The sequence below is a fragment of the Plectrocnemia conspersa genome, unplaced genomic scaffold (assembly GCF_051122295.1).
Source record: "Plectrocnemia conspersa isolate PC_06_02 unplaced genomic scaffold, ASM5112229v1 ptg000003l, whole genome shotgun sequence".
Lineage (NCBI taxonomy): Eukaryota > Metazoa > Arthropoda > Insecta > Trichoptera > Polycentropodidae > Plectrocnemia > Plectrocnemia conspersa.
The window spans coordinates 3450423-3464734 of NW_028277167.1; the positions used below are offsets into that span (position 1 = coordinate 3450423).

Genomic DNA, 14312 nt, shown 5'->3' on the forward strand with positions numbered 1-14312 from the left:
CTGACTTAATTTTATTGTAGTTTAACATGTAAGTAAAATAAAATAAAAGTGTTACATTACAGTATAACGCTTAAAAATAAAAAAAATATAGAAAGCAATTTCCTCACAATGAAATATTAAAAACCAATGATTACTTTTTTTTTTTTATTTAAAAAAAATTATTCCTATGACATATATGCTTGAAATATAATATAAAGAAAAGCGTTCATTATAGCGATTTACTGTCTCATTTTATTTGTTGCGTAATAATATTTTATGTGCTTAATGAGTCATATTATAAAGTGATACAAAATTAACAAAATAACGTAACAATAGTTGTACTAAAGCAAAAATATCGTTTAAGTATAATTCATTGATTTAAGTAGTTGGGTTTTTTAAAGGTATTATAAAAATAATATTTTATTAACAAATAAAAAAATATTTATTAATTGGGGTATTTTTATGATAAATAAAGGTGTACGTAAAAAATATGTAGTATAAATATAATATATAATACAATTGATACAACTAATGTGAAATTTCAGAGATGTACATCTTTATAATTATAATACTATTTCTAGAATAAGTCGCATAATTAAAAACTCATACTATAGGTAAAGCGAAAAAAATTTTTTTTTACATTTTGACAAAAACCTTATTTAAAAACACTTTACAATTTTTTATTGTTATTTAAAATCTGTTTGTACAGATTATGCATTTTTTAAATTTTATTTTAATAAAACTCAATTTCTGTTCTGAAAATGGTTTTTCGTTGAAGAATGAATATAGACGATTTTGGACATTTTCAAAAGAAGCAGTTTTTTGTAATCATTTATAGATTTAAAGATGATAATCATGGAAACAGTGGATACTGTAGAGCTTCAAATCAAGCTAAAAAATATTTTTTAGTTTGGTCTTGCATTTTCATACTTTAATATCCTTCTTTTAATATTTTTTTAGCTAATTGAACACAAATCACTTTGGTTGCAAAAGTCTGCACAGGTTTTTATAACATGTAATGAAGTACTCTATATTTTAGCAAATACAACGAAGAACCCTCTTCAAAATTAATGAAAGAAGAGGAGTAGAAATCAACTGCTTTTTTGCCTTAAGATCGTTATATAGGAGTCATTCCTCATCACCAGTAATAAACCTTCTCAAAAATGATTTAGTTTCATAACTGAAAAATAGAGACGAACATATGGTTATACGCTGCTTTATTTTATCTGGCAGGAAAAGTTCATGAGATACCATAATTCCTAACCTATTTTTACAAGAAAAGTACTACCAATAATTCTTAAATGGTTTTACGATAATTTGATTTCACTAGCGAGTTCAGAACGTAAGTATTTAATTTGAGGGCCTTTAAACTCACAATCACTACTTTTATTTTTTTAAACCATCCATGCCACATTTTAAATTTAAATATGTTTATAAATTTGCTGATAGTCTATGTTGATTATTTTGCTTTCAAACCATTGTCGAAAAAAAACAGAGAGATTAACCGAAAATGAGTCTTTTCAATTTTTGCCCTTGACATACTTTTTTATTGGGTAAAAAAATGTATATAGGAACAGCATAAGGACTAACTAAGCTTCAAAATAAAACCATTCACGACGTATTGCTTTGGGAGTACTTATAATATATTTTAATTTTTAAAAATAAATAATATAAAATGATATATAAAAAACTGTTATCTATACTCCATTTGCGTTAATATAGTTTATGTCTCTACATTACGTCCCTACGGGACGTAAGCCCGAACTTATTATGATGAAATGGACAGCTCTCGAACTGACTGTATTAACGCAAATAATAGATAACGGTTTTTTATATATGATTTTATATTTTTATTTTATAATGCTCTATAGCATACGATAGGGATATACATTTGATTTACTTATCACCCTGATTGATTGATAAATATAAAAATATAGTAATAAGTTTAATGTATATAAACTTGTATTTGTAAAATATAAACAGGAGTAATGATAAGTATATCGATCCGTATCGTGTGCTTTAGAACTAATATTAGGAGCGTAAGCCCAAACTTGTCATTTTCTTCTCAATTATGAATAATGATGAAATACATAAGCTCTCGAACTGACTGTGTTAACGCAAATATAGTATCGCCCTTTTTTATTGGTTGATAAACTTGGACTTAGTGCAACAAGCTAAAGGTCTGATTAACTTTAAAACATCACACATGTCTTGTTCAAGATGGAAGTAAACCAGATATCCATAGTGAGGAGTCATCACACGGTTTAACCCTTAAATGCATGATTTTTCCAAATTCAGAAATAAAAATATTTTTCTACTAAAATTAGGCTGAAAATGATGCCAAAGATATTAAAAAAAATATTTAGGATTATTTGTGGATTATATTAATAAAAAAAATGCTTGTCATAAATATGCAACATCGTACAAAATGCGACCAAATATATTAAATGAAAAACATACAAAAATTCTCAAAGCTTTCTTCTTATTAAAACATAAGACCACACCACATTTTTCACACATATTTTGTGAAATTCCAGTGTCTGCAATTGCATATTTTGTTTATTTTATGCAACTATTACAAAAAATAGAAATCAAAAATAAATAAACAATGGTAGACTAACATTTTTGGAGTATATAAATTAATTTTATTTCGTTTTATATCCACTAGCACCAATGAAAACAAATGTTGAAATTTCTAGAAATGTGACATATCTGCACTCAACGTTTTTTTAAATGGCATTATCACGCATACAGAGACATCTATCGGAATAATTTGAAAACACAATGGCTCTGTGTTTGTTACACATATGTACCACTATGCAATAGAGTTTTTGTGAGCTATAAGCGTTTAAACAAACTGTTGCAAATTTTCAACACCATGCATTTAAGGGTTAAAGGTATAACATACATATATCTAAACTTAATTGGGTTGTGATTCTTGACATTATTTAACAATAGAAAAATTGATACTCTGAAAAAATGTCCAATTAAGAGTTTTTAAAGCTGAAATTCAGAAAAAAATGATGTTACAAAAAATAAATTTCGGCCAAAAAACTAAAAGATATCTAATTTAAATAAAAAAATACATGTAGCGATGATGTTTCAAAAAAAAAAATTGATTAACTTGTTATGAATCTTCAGAATGTGTTTTATTTACTTTCACTTGATTGTGTCACCATTTATAATATGACATATGAGTAGAAATATTACCAATAAAAATAAAATAGAAGCTGAAACTTTCAGGAAAGCCACGTATAATATTATTAGCACAACTGAACAAATTACTAGAAAATAAAGTAATAACTACCAGCCGCGTGCAACTTTATCGAACTCAATGACGAAATTAGTCCAAGTAATACAAATTACCACAACCTTGGATAAACTATCGCGGTTTTCGCAACAATCATACAAATCGTTTTGGGTCGTCGCCATTGACCGACATTGATATTGAATTTTCACAGGTGGCACCAAATAATTAAGGTCGTGTTCTTCGACACGGCCTTATCGCGACAATTAACCGCGTTCATGACGAATAACTACGTCATGGAACTAAACCGTGGCTATGAGGTACGAAATAGGGCCTTGGAGCTCTCGCAATTTGAACACTGGATTACTTATCGTTTGTTCATAGATGGGGGAGCCGTAATCACGGCGTTAGCGAGATAACGCCGTTACACCATATCCCAGAGCACACTTTGAAGACGATCCAGTGAAATGGAAGTGTTATAGTTAGTTTTCATTAGGGGATAATACGCGTGTGTGTGTTTTTTCGCCTTGAGCACTTGTTAAAGCGAGTAATGCGAGCGAAAGTGGATAAAATGCAAGACAAACACAATTAGCCTTATCAGGCGAGTCTCTTATTTTATATACAGATGTATACTTAGTAGTAAGAGAAGCAACCAAGTGATATACATCTCTTCATTATATATATTATCTTGCTTAGTACCCGAATTCAGTTTTTATATTGCATCCTTTAAAATATTTGTTATTAAAACATTTTAATTTTTCAATATGAAATACTAAAAAGCTATAGCAAAATAATCTAGAAAAAAATTAAACCTCAATATAAATAAAATATTCAAGCGATCAAACGTTATTACATAACTTTAAATAATGTATAATAATTGTTCTAAAATATTTATAGAAAAATTCATTAAATGAGAACACAAGGCAAACTTTGTATGAAATACTGTCAAAGAAACTCAAACCTCAAGATTCTTCTAAATTATGTCATTATATAGGTGCAGCATCTCGCGGTTTCGAATTCGAACGAGGACCGAATATTAAAATAATATACGTTTTTAACAAGGAGTTTCGCGCCGAATAATATATTAACGTCGAAATGAATCATTTAAAACAAGCGGAATTACAAGTTATATTTGATTTACGACTCAGGCATTTAAATACACTTTTCGGCGTAATTTAATTTCGAACCCTCACCCCCATCTGATTTCAACCCATTTATAGGCATTGTTTTCTACTTTCACATCTATATACGCAGTTTTAATTTAAATGCATTTAAACTTATCACCAAATTATATTGTTGTGTTTCTTGTAATCCCTTGTTAAAAATAATTAGATGTAATCATGATGTATAGCGTAACTGAAAAATTTCAAAGCCATTTATGATCCTTAATTTATAGAAAATCGAGAATATTAAAAATTTATAAAAATATGATTTAAATAATAAATATATCCCACACTCATTTAAGCACATTTTAACGGCATCGAGTCTGGCTTTAACAGAAAATAGCTGAACGTTCTAATTTAAGCCATTGTAGAAAACTTGTTAATTGTCTGTGATTTGTCCCATTTAAACAGGATTAAACTGATAAAACAGGTTGTGTTATTTTTAATGTAATAAATAAATTGTTTTTAAATTGTGATCAGTATATAATTGATAAATTTTGTTCTAAATTATTTGTATTGCTGTAACATTTTTCAATTAATTTATTTAAAATCTTAAAAAGAAATTATATTTAAAAATAAAAATAAAATTAATAACTATAAATGTGATAATTAAAATTTTTATGTAATAGATCAAGGAAAGTCGTAAAATGCCATTTTTACAGGTCCCTTCTAGTGCATAGAAATTTATTTCTACACTTTAAGACCAAGCCCATCTTTCCGTATTGGATTTATACATCTAGTATTGTGTGGTGTTAGGAAGAGTGGCATTAATATGTCTCTACATTTTTAGTTTCGAGCGGCAGATCGCGGTCAGTGATTTTATAATGTCAGCAGGTTGACAAACCGGCCAGCGGGAATTAACTCCGTACACCAACTGATTCAGGGGTCCTCAAAATTGTAATTCTCTAGTCGATCCTTGCAAGTATCCTTGCGATCCTCTGTCACACAATTAATATATTTGTATGTAAAATTTTACATCTATTTTGATTTAAATAATCATGGTGATAATTAGGTTTACGATAAGAATTTTAGATCTGTTTATATTCAATCAATAGTTTTTATTTTCATTATTCAATGTTGGTAAATCTGTTGTTCTATGGAATTTATAAAATGTTTTTAGGAATTTATGTGTTGCGTGATTAAATAAATTTCACAATTTTCCGTAAATAAAAACATTTGATCTAATTTATAATTTTTTAAATATTATAAAAATGATGCTTTTCTGAACTCTTACAATAATTGTTTAGCCTTATAGTTAAATTTTGGACCAAAAAAATTGATCTAGGAATAAAATTAATTTTACACAAAATTTTCGGCTTTATAGATCATATTTTGTTGATATATTTTCTTCCGAAGGGTACTAAGGAAAAATACATTTAGTTCTTTAAAAATGTATTTTTTTCTATATTTTTTACATGCCCAATAATATAAACAAAGATAATTTATAGAAAAAAGTGTTTTAGCTGTTTACAAGCGTTGTATATAAATAGCTAAGAATTTGTACAGTAAAAACTTTTTGGTTTTTAGAAATAATCATGAAATTTCTAAGGGCTTTTATACAATAGATAGTTAAAAACCGGGTAAACATTTTTGGATGAAAGAAAATTCTGAAATTTTAATTTAAAATAGGCCGATTTTTAAGAATTAGACAATATAAAAATTAAAAAATACCCTCAATTTTTTGTATATTTAATGTTGATATTTTTTTCATAAAACTGATTCAAAAGAAATATAATTGAAAAATGATTATTCATATGAATCAGGCATATGTGTGAAAATCAGAGAACTAAAAGCTAATTAAATTTTACACTTTTCTATATTTATATATAGATATAGCTAAAATTTCTACGAATTTTAATGTATCTAAAATAGTCTATAAATTTTCAAAAAACTCATGATAATGGGTATAAATTTTGTAAATTCGTGAAAAAATATAAAAAGTTGTGAAAAAATGTTTTTTTATTATTATCAAAAACAGGCTATAAATTTGTGGTTAATTAGAATAACAGGATATCGAGGATCTTTTACTAAGGCGTTATATGTTTTTGGCTTTTCATATTAAAGTTGGACATTAGTTTATCTTAAGCTACTGAAAGTGAGAAAAGCTCAAAGAAAAGTCTTAACTCAGAAGACTTTTATTTAGAAAAATACGCATCAAAAAATCATTAAAAACTGGTAAATGAAATCTATTATTTTGATAGTAATTATATTACAAATAATAATATATGATTAATTATATAAATGTTACCGATTCCCAGATTTTCAGTCTGTTGATTGAAACGTTTTCGGTAATATTCATTATCTCTGATTGACTTATTCAGTTGACTTATGGGCTTACTGTACATTACAATATATAAAAAACTTTTTACTACGTCTAGTGTCTTGTGTATATAATATAAAACAGTTCTAACGGGTTTTTCCTAACTAATGAGTCAATAAAAAGAAACAATTTTGCTATTTGACTTTCACTCTTGTTGTTGTTTAAAGAATGTGCTGATCTGTTTTACTGCGTATGTTTTAGGATGTTAAATTCATACATAAAACAACGTACTTTATATGCAGCTGCAGTTCTAGATTTTTTTATTCAAATGACACAAGATATCTCTAAATCATATTTTTTACTCTATACACATTACATAATCACATTAATAAAAAAACCTATTTGTTAAAGTGAGCTATGTCAGTGGGCCTATAAGCCATACACAAATGCGTTTCGGAAACGGTCTATTTTTTAGCGAACTAAATTAATTCATATCACTGAAACTAATTCAAACCATGTTACATTTACGTTGAACAAAGATACTTGTCTTCCGTTATCCCTTAATGGGAAATAGATAGCACAAAGGAACTCCGACAAATATTCTCAGAATACTGATCTAGAAAACAATTAAATAGATAGGCGAGCAATATTTGAACAGATTAAAAACTTACCACAACATACTGGCAAGTAATCTTGTAAAATACAATGTTATAAATAAACGTATAATAAAAATAAAAAATATATTAAATTAACACAAGTAATATTATGACCACTAACAAAACCTCTAATAAGAAAATTTACCAAGATATAGTTGAGAATTTAATTTAACTTAATTAAAATAACTGTAATTTTATGATTATTATTTTTAAAGGAAGATTTCAGTAGAATACTTCCTACGTGTTATTTTATTTTTCCTTTCCGAAGTGCCAAGTTGATAGGAGTAAAATTCATAAGAAAATATTTATCATAAGAATTGATTATTGTCTAAACCATAGATTCTCAAAATGGGCAATATCACCCACCGGTGGGCGATTGACGAATCTCGGTGGGTAATTCTGGTTACGGAGGAATTCAGTGGGCGATAGAGGAACCATGAAGAGCGACGGATTGTTGTGAAAAAATGATTTCAGCATTTTATATTTGTAATAGGGGTAAAATATTTTGCATAAAATATAATGCATTTTAGGATATTTAAAAATGGTTGTGGAGATCCAATTATATGATATTATAGAAAATAAAAACGTGGAGAGCCATTTATGTTATTTTAAAAATAAAATTAAGTAAATTCTACAAAGAATATTTAAAAATATTTTTTAAAGAAAAATAAATTTCTGTGAATATTATTATGTTAGTTGTTATTGATGGGGCTTCAGAAATAATATAGTGTAATTAGGAATTTATGTATTTATTTTTTGAAAAATTTGTACCAAATGTATTTGCTGTGCATTGTGTAATTTATCGACAGAATTTAGTTGCAAAAAAAATAGTATTCACAATATGTAATTAGAGCAGTTAATTAAATCAGAAGTTATTCACTTAATAATTGCTTGTACAGCTCCACATGTTGGTTGTCAAAAGTTATAGTTTAAAACTATCTATTCAACTCAATTGTAGAGAAAATTTGGTATACTGATTAATTTTTTATTCCAACAAATCATTTTTACATATTCGTCGATTATCTGACATATGCCCCACAAACTGAAACTCATACAATAATAAGACAATGTCTCGGAATGTCCCAAAAATCTGTAACAAACGGTAACCGCAATCTTAGGGGGGGGGGGGAATAGCCGATATCGGTTAGTGAGCTTTGGAAATTTTGGCTACTTTAACTACTGGCGTGTGTGTTTTTAAGAGTGGTTCCAAAGAGTAAGGGGTTACAGTGTGTGTGCTCTCCAGGAGCTCTCCGGCCACTTCCGGCCCCAGCTGACGAGCTTCTTGTCTGATCGTGCTATTAGAAACGGCCGGAAGTGGGGCCGCGTGCGGAAGGCATACACTAGGAAGTACACGGAATCCTTTTTACCGAGGAAACGCGCGCCGCAGCCTCCACTGCTGCTACTGGACCGCATTAAAAATTTGCCAGCGTACACTTAATATTTCTCTCCATTATCGTTAGTGTTTTATTCATCGCTCGTAAATCCGCTGGATGTACGGGATAAACTGTTGTATATCCAAACGGAGAAACGATGCATGCGGTTGGCCCACATATATAGACATGATACTTTAATTTAATTTTGAACATTCGTTTCAATGCTAGTACATAAGTACTTATAAAGCACTAAGACTCACATTTTTAGATTTAGGGGTGATGGCACTTTTTGTATGTGAAAACCCTAAGACTAGGTTTCTGACATTTCTGAATATAATACAGGATTAAAAACGACCCGCCGATGAAGCTACGCTTAAATTTTTTACACGTGCACTAAGTAACGGGACGGAAATATCATAACATATTTTGTAAATATTATTGTTTGTTCACCATAAAGTCGATGATCGGCAAAAACGCACCCCACAAGATAAAGTGCAAAAAAAGACAGCTTATTTATTTAAAATCACTCCCTCACTGTTGAAGATCGTGACTGAAGATTCTGATTGAATTATTTTAATATTTGATATTCGAATTAAAGCGTTCACGTTTTACGGAAAACTATAAATATAAGTAAAATCTAAAGTTATGAAAGAAAAATGGAAAACATATCAACAATGTAGAAATATGGCAGCATTAATAATAGTATGAAATATAAAATGACCCGAATAGGATGTGAAAAATAATTAATTAACCCTATTCAGAGAAACGACATAATACATATAGAGATTCTTGGAAATATATATATATAAAAATCCTTATAAAATATCAGAAAAAATAAATATATAATACATTTAGAGTATAGAAAAGATTGTAAATAACAAATTAGTACAATAGAATAATAAAACATTTAATGTAAAATTTAAAGATCAGTAATCTTAGAAAAAAATTCACAATATATTTTATAAATTATATAAAGGAATCAATTAAAATAGGGCAATGGAAATAGTTTTTAATAAAAATAGATTTACTTGTTGTAGAAATATGATTGATAGATTGGTATTATGGATATTCAAGAAATATTGAAGATGGACGTATTTATTTATAAGTTAGAAAATAATATGTCACTGGAGTATTTTAATAAATATTTAATAAGAAATAAATATGTACATAAATTTAATACTAGAAATAAATACAATTTAAGGATATTTAGGTATTAGCAAACAAGTACGGCCAGGTTAACCAGTTAGACCAGTATTAATTTGTATAATAATATTCCTAGGAAAATCCGCAAATATAAAAATGTTGCTGGATTACTTAACAGGCATGAGTCATCTGTCATGCGTTATATTTTATTAAAAATACTTTATATAATAATCAGAGATGCTCGTATACTATTTTTACGTACTATCAAATAAAAAATAAATTTTATTTTATTGCAAATTTTTGTAAAAAGAGTCGACTTATTCCATTGCGTCGCAATGCAATGAGACGTCACCTATTTGGGGTACGTGAATTTTTTTTATAAAATGTATGAACCATAATTATTTATTTTATATAAAAAATAACATTTTATGTTACAATTCTCGAACAGAAATAAATTTCAGGGTCAAACTGTCTGGCTAGATAAACATAAGACCAATCAAATCAAAATTGATAGTACATAATACATACAACCTAAAATTCTGTATGTTATTGCAAAATTAAAAAGTAAAATCGTTACGGTATATAAATAAGATAACACAGTAATCAAAAACCTTCCAAAAAATATCATTCAGTAACGTACGTTTTTATATTATTAAACTGTATATGCATAAGCTTGATTCGAAATCTATAAAATTTGACAACGTCTTAAGAAAGTTAAATAAAGGATATTTCTCTATTAAGTGTCTAAAAAATTTAAAAAGAAATATTTTGGCAAGGAAATGTGAAAAGTTTAACGTACTTTATAGACACTGATCTGACTAATAACGATAATTTAGAGCAAAATCAGACTCTTAGCTATTATGTAATACATACATAATCAAATTGTATCTGCTTAATAATGATTCGACATTAATACAATTAAACCAAGTCTTGAGAAAGTTTAATAAAATAAATTCCTGACCGAAATGCCAGAAGAAAGTGTTCTGATTTATATACCCTTCAGAAATTTAAAAATCTAACAACCTTTCTAGTCATTGATCTGATCAATAAAGATGATTTAAGGCGTAACCAGATTATTTGTTATCATTTAATATCTGCCTAGTATTAATTCGGAATCAGTTTGGCAACGTCGTCGTTCTATTGGGTTTCGGTACCTGTTTAAGCACATTTTTTTTGGCAAATATAATTGCTAAGCCTCACACTGCACCATATTATCTAGATCTTAGAATCAATGCAATATATACTATATAAATTAACCAAGTAAAATGTGAAAAAAAATATTGTAAATTTACAATCAGCATTAAATTATTTGGGTTTAAAAGTTAATTTATTTTAATAAAAAATATTATGGTATATAGAAATATTATTCATCAGTTTGATTTTTAAAGAATTTAAGTCAATTTTGGCTAATTTTATCAACATGAGGCATATTTATTAGGACTTATAAATATTTAATATGCTCGTGCTATTATATGGTATTTAATTAGTATGTATTTTTGAATAATAAAACACAAACTAAAATAAAATGGGCAAAGTGTTATTAGTAAATTGTTGAAAGTTGATGTTATTTAAGTCAAAAATCAGTTTGTTATGTATATTAAAATTAAAAAAAGGGACAAGAAAAATATGAAAAATACTTGAAAATACTCTTAAAAATTAAAGGATATAACAGAAAAGTTTTAATTAATTTAATTGCTTAACATACGTATAACATAAATTACGCTCTAAAACAGACATTGAAACACGATCCATTAAAATTGCAGCCGGCACATTGAAAAACCATAGAAGTCCTTAAAATATCCTAATATTTTGAAAATGCTTTACCACACAGAATTGGTTAGCTTTCGTTTTTAACAGCTTAACGCCCGAGGACTCGTATACGAGCCTTGAAAGAACATTGCTTAGTGGCCGTGAACTCAGGCATGAGTACTGCGTCATGCGTTTTCTTTTATTAAAATAATACTTGGATACCATCAAGTTTGCTTCTATATAATATTAAGAGATGGTAGTATACTATTTCTACGTTATATCAAAAGAAAAAAATATATTTTACTATATTTTTTGCTAAAAAGAGTCGTCTTATCTCATTGCGAAATTATGCAATAAGACGTCGCCTTTTTGGGGCACGTTATTTTTTTATGAAATGTATGAACCATAATTATTTATTTCATATAAAAATAATATTTCATGTTATAGATTATGAACAGAAATAAATTTCAGGGTCAAACTGTCTGGCTAGGTAAACATAAAACGAATCCAATCAAAAGATATTGAAACATCAATTAACAATGTTTTTCGACCTAAAATTCTGTATGTTATTGCAAAATTAAGAATTAAAATCGTTACGGTATATGTAGATAAATTAGGTAACACAGTAATCGAAGAACTTCCAAAAAATATCATCCATTAATTTACGAACATTTATACCGGGTGTCGGTTATTTTGAAATTTCCTCACAATTTTGAAAACTGCAATGATTCACAGATTAAGAAACCAGGGCGAAAGAGCTACAATTCGGATTAATTATCGCCGTATTAGTTTATTGTAAAATAAGAATATTATTACATTTAAAAGAATCTCTGAGGAATAAAATCATGAATGAATAAATATGTATTTTTCATTCCTAATATTTTGTGCAAATTAAAAATAATTGCAATGGTTGCGAACTAGTTATTTATAATTTAATTATATGCATGTTTAAATGCTTCTATAATTTTTTGTATAAACAATTTATGAAAAATAAATGTTTATAATATAATATAATTTGCACTCACCAAATTTTTCGGCGTCCTTTTTCTGCTTTCAACTGTCACAAACACATTTATTTTTATCACTATACTTATAAACCTTACTATATCAATATTTATTTTTATTATTTACACTTTTTTATCTATTTTAATATTTTTTGATACGTATAAAAACATACGTCAATATGAAAAGAAATTACACAAATTCTGCACATGTATGCTGTATCTTTCCTTATTTCATGTGCAGAATAAACACGACACTCTTGTCACACATTTATCCTAACCTTTTATTTTTATTGGTTGATGATTTTTTTAGCTTATCCGAAAGCCTTTCTGGTGGATCGACAGCACGGGCACGAAAAGATGTGGTAGACACTGGTGATGTCTTCAGAATCGATAGATTTGACTGAATTCTGCATCCATTCTTGAACCATACTGAAAAGAAAATCTTTGAATTTAATTTACCGTTACAATACAAATTTTGATAGACACTAAACGAATAAAACAATGCGCATTGAAACAAATGAAAAAATTTTTTTTTTATTTATTCTATTGTTTTTAAAAATATTATGTAACTAGGTAGTGATCCGTTTTTTATTTATTTATAACAGTCCATTATACATTGAGGTTTATATATTGTAAAGTCGGTCGTTCTGGTTTTTTCCCGTGAATATCATCTGGCTGTTATGAAAGGTAGATATCATTTTGAAATTCTTATTTGTTTTCCAAATTTGTATAAGCGTTTTACCTTTTCTGCCATGTTTCATCTGTAGAGGAATTATATGTATAGTAAGTCACAAAGGCAGTCCCATAACGAGACAATTGACATTGAATTGTTATCAATTGTTAAAGGATACAAATTTTTCTATAAATATAAAGTGTAACAATGTTCTTTATATAGACAATGAAGAATTTTGTTACGGTGGTAACATTTTTATTGAAATACAAACATTATTACTACATATATGTATGTCCTTGTTTAATACTAATAGTAGTTGCTCACGTCCTATATAATAGATCATTAACGGCACTAATTGAGTTACTGTATTATATCTCAAGCAGAGCATCTCGAATAGTGAACAGTTCCGCAACTATCTCGACTATTTAATCGTAAAAACTCGACCGTTGCCAGCCGTATTATTAGCTACGTGATGTTAACTTCGATTTCCAACTTAATTTAAATTCAATATGGCGCTCCAAATTGTATAAGTTTGACTTTGTTGTATTAAAAAACGTATAAATAAGTATTCTTTCGCCTTTATGATAGAGATGAAGTAGAAAATAAAATAAAAAAAAGCTTCTATTATGATATGTAAGTTTTTAAAGATATAGTGCATATAAGAACGTCATGTTTTTAATATGAGTATTTCTTGAATTAATACAAATTCATTATATTGTTTTTGTAATACGAACTAAATTTTACAAAAAAAAAGTTTTTTCGTCTCTAGCTTAGTTCTTTATGTGCGGCTCTGGAGAGTGCAGGCTCTCTGTGTGTTGTAGTTTTTTTAAGTTATCATTAAAGTAAAGTGAAGACTTAAAGTCTTACTAAAAACTTAAATTAGTATGTTTATGAGTATTGTAGGATGTCAAATCTGCTCTGCTGATAAAAATATTTATCACATTAAGCTCTAATTCAATGCCCCAAATAAATAACTTGTGATCATTTGTGTTAAATAGTCCATGCCAATAAAATTAGTGTTTGTTATATTCAACGTTTTCCGAGAAACATGAACACTCTAGAGAT

The 14312-nt window shown here is 27.8% G+C and overlaps 1 long non-coding RNA gene across 3 annotated transcripts in view; it reads right to left on the bottom strand.

Annotated features, from left to right (window-relative positions):
• The window catches only part of LOC148236374 (uncharacterized), a 457594-nt gene that overhangs the window by 54979 nt on the left and 388303 nt on the right, over positions 1-14312 (bottom strand). For all 3 annotated transcript variants that reach the window (XR_015809189.1, XR_015809191.1, XR_015809190.1), the window contains one exon: positions 12596-13003. This is a non-coding gene — a long non-coding RNA (uncharacterized LOC148236374). The remainder of the gene's footprint in view (positions 1-12595; positions 13004-14312) is intronic.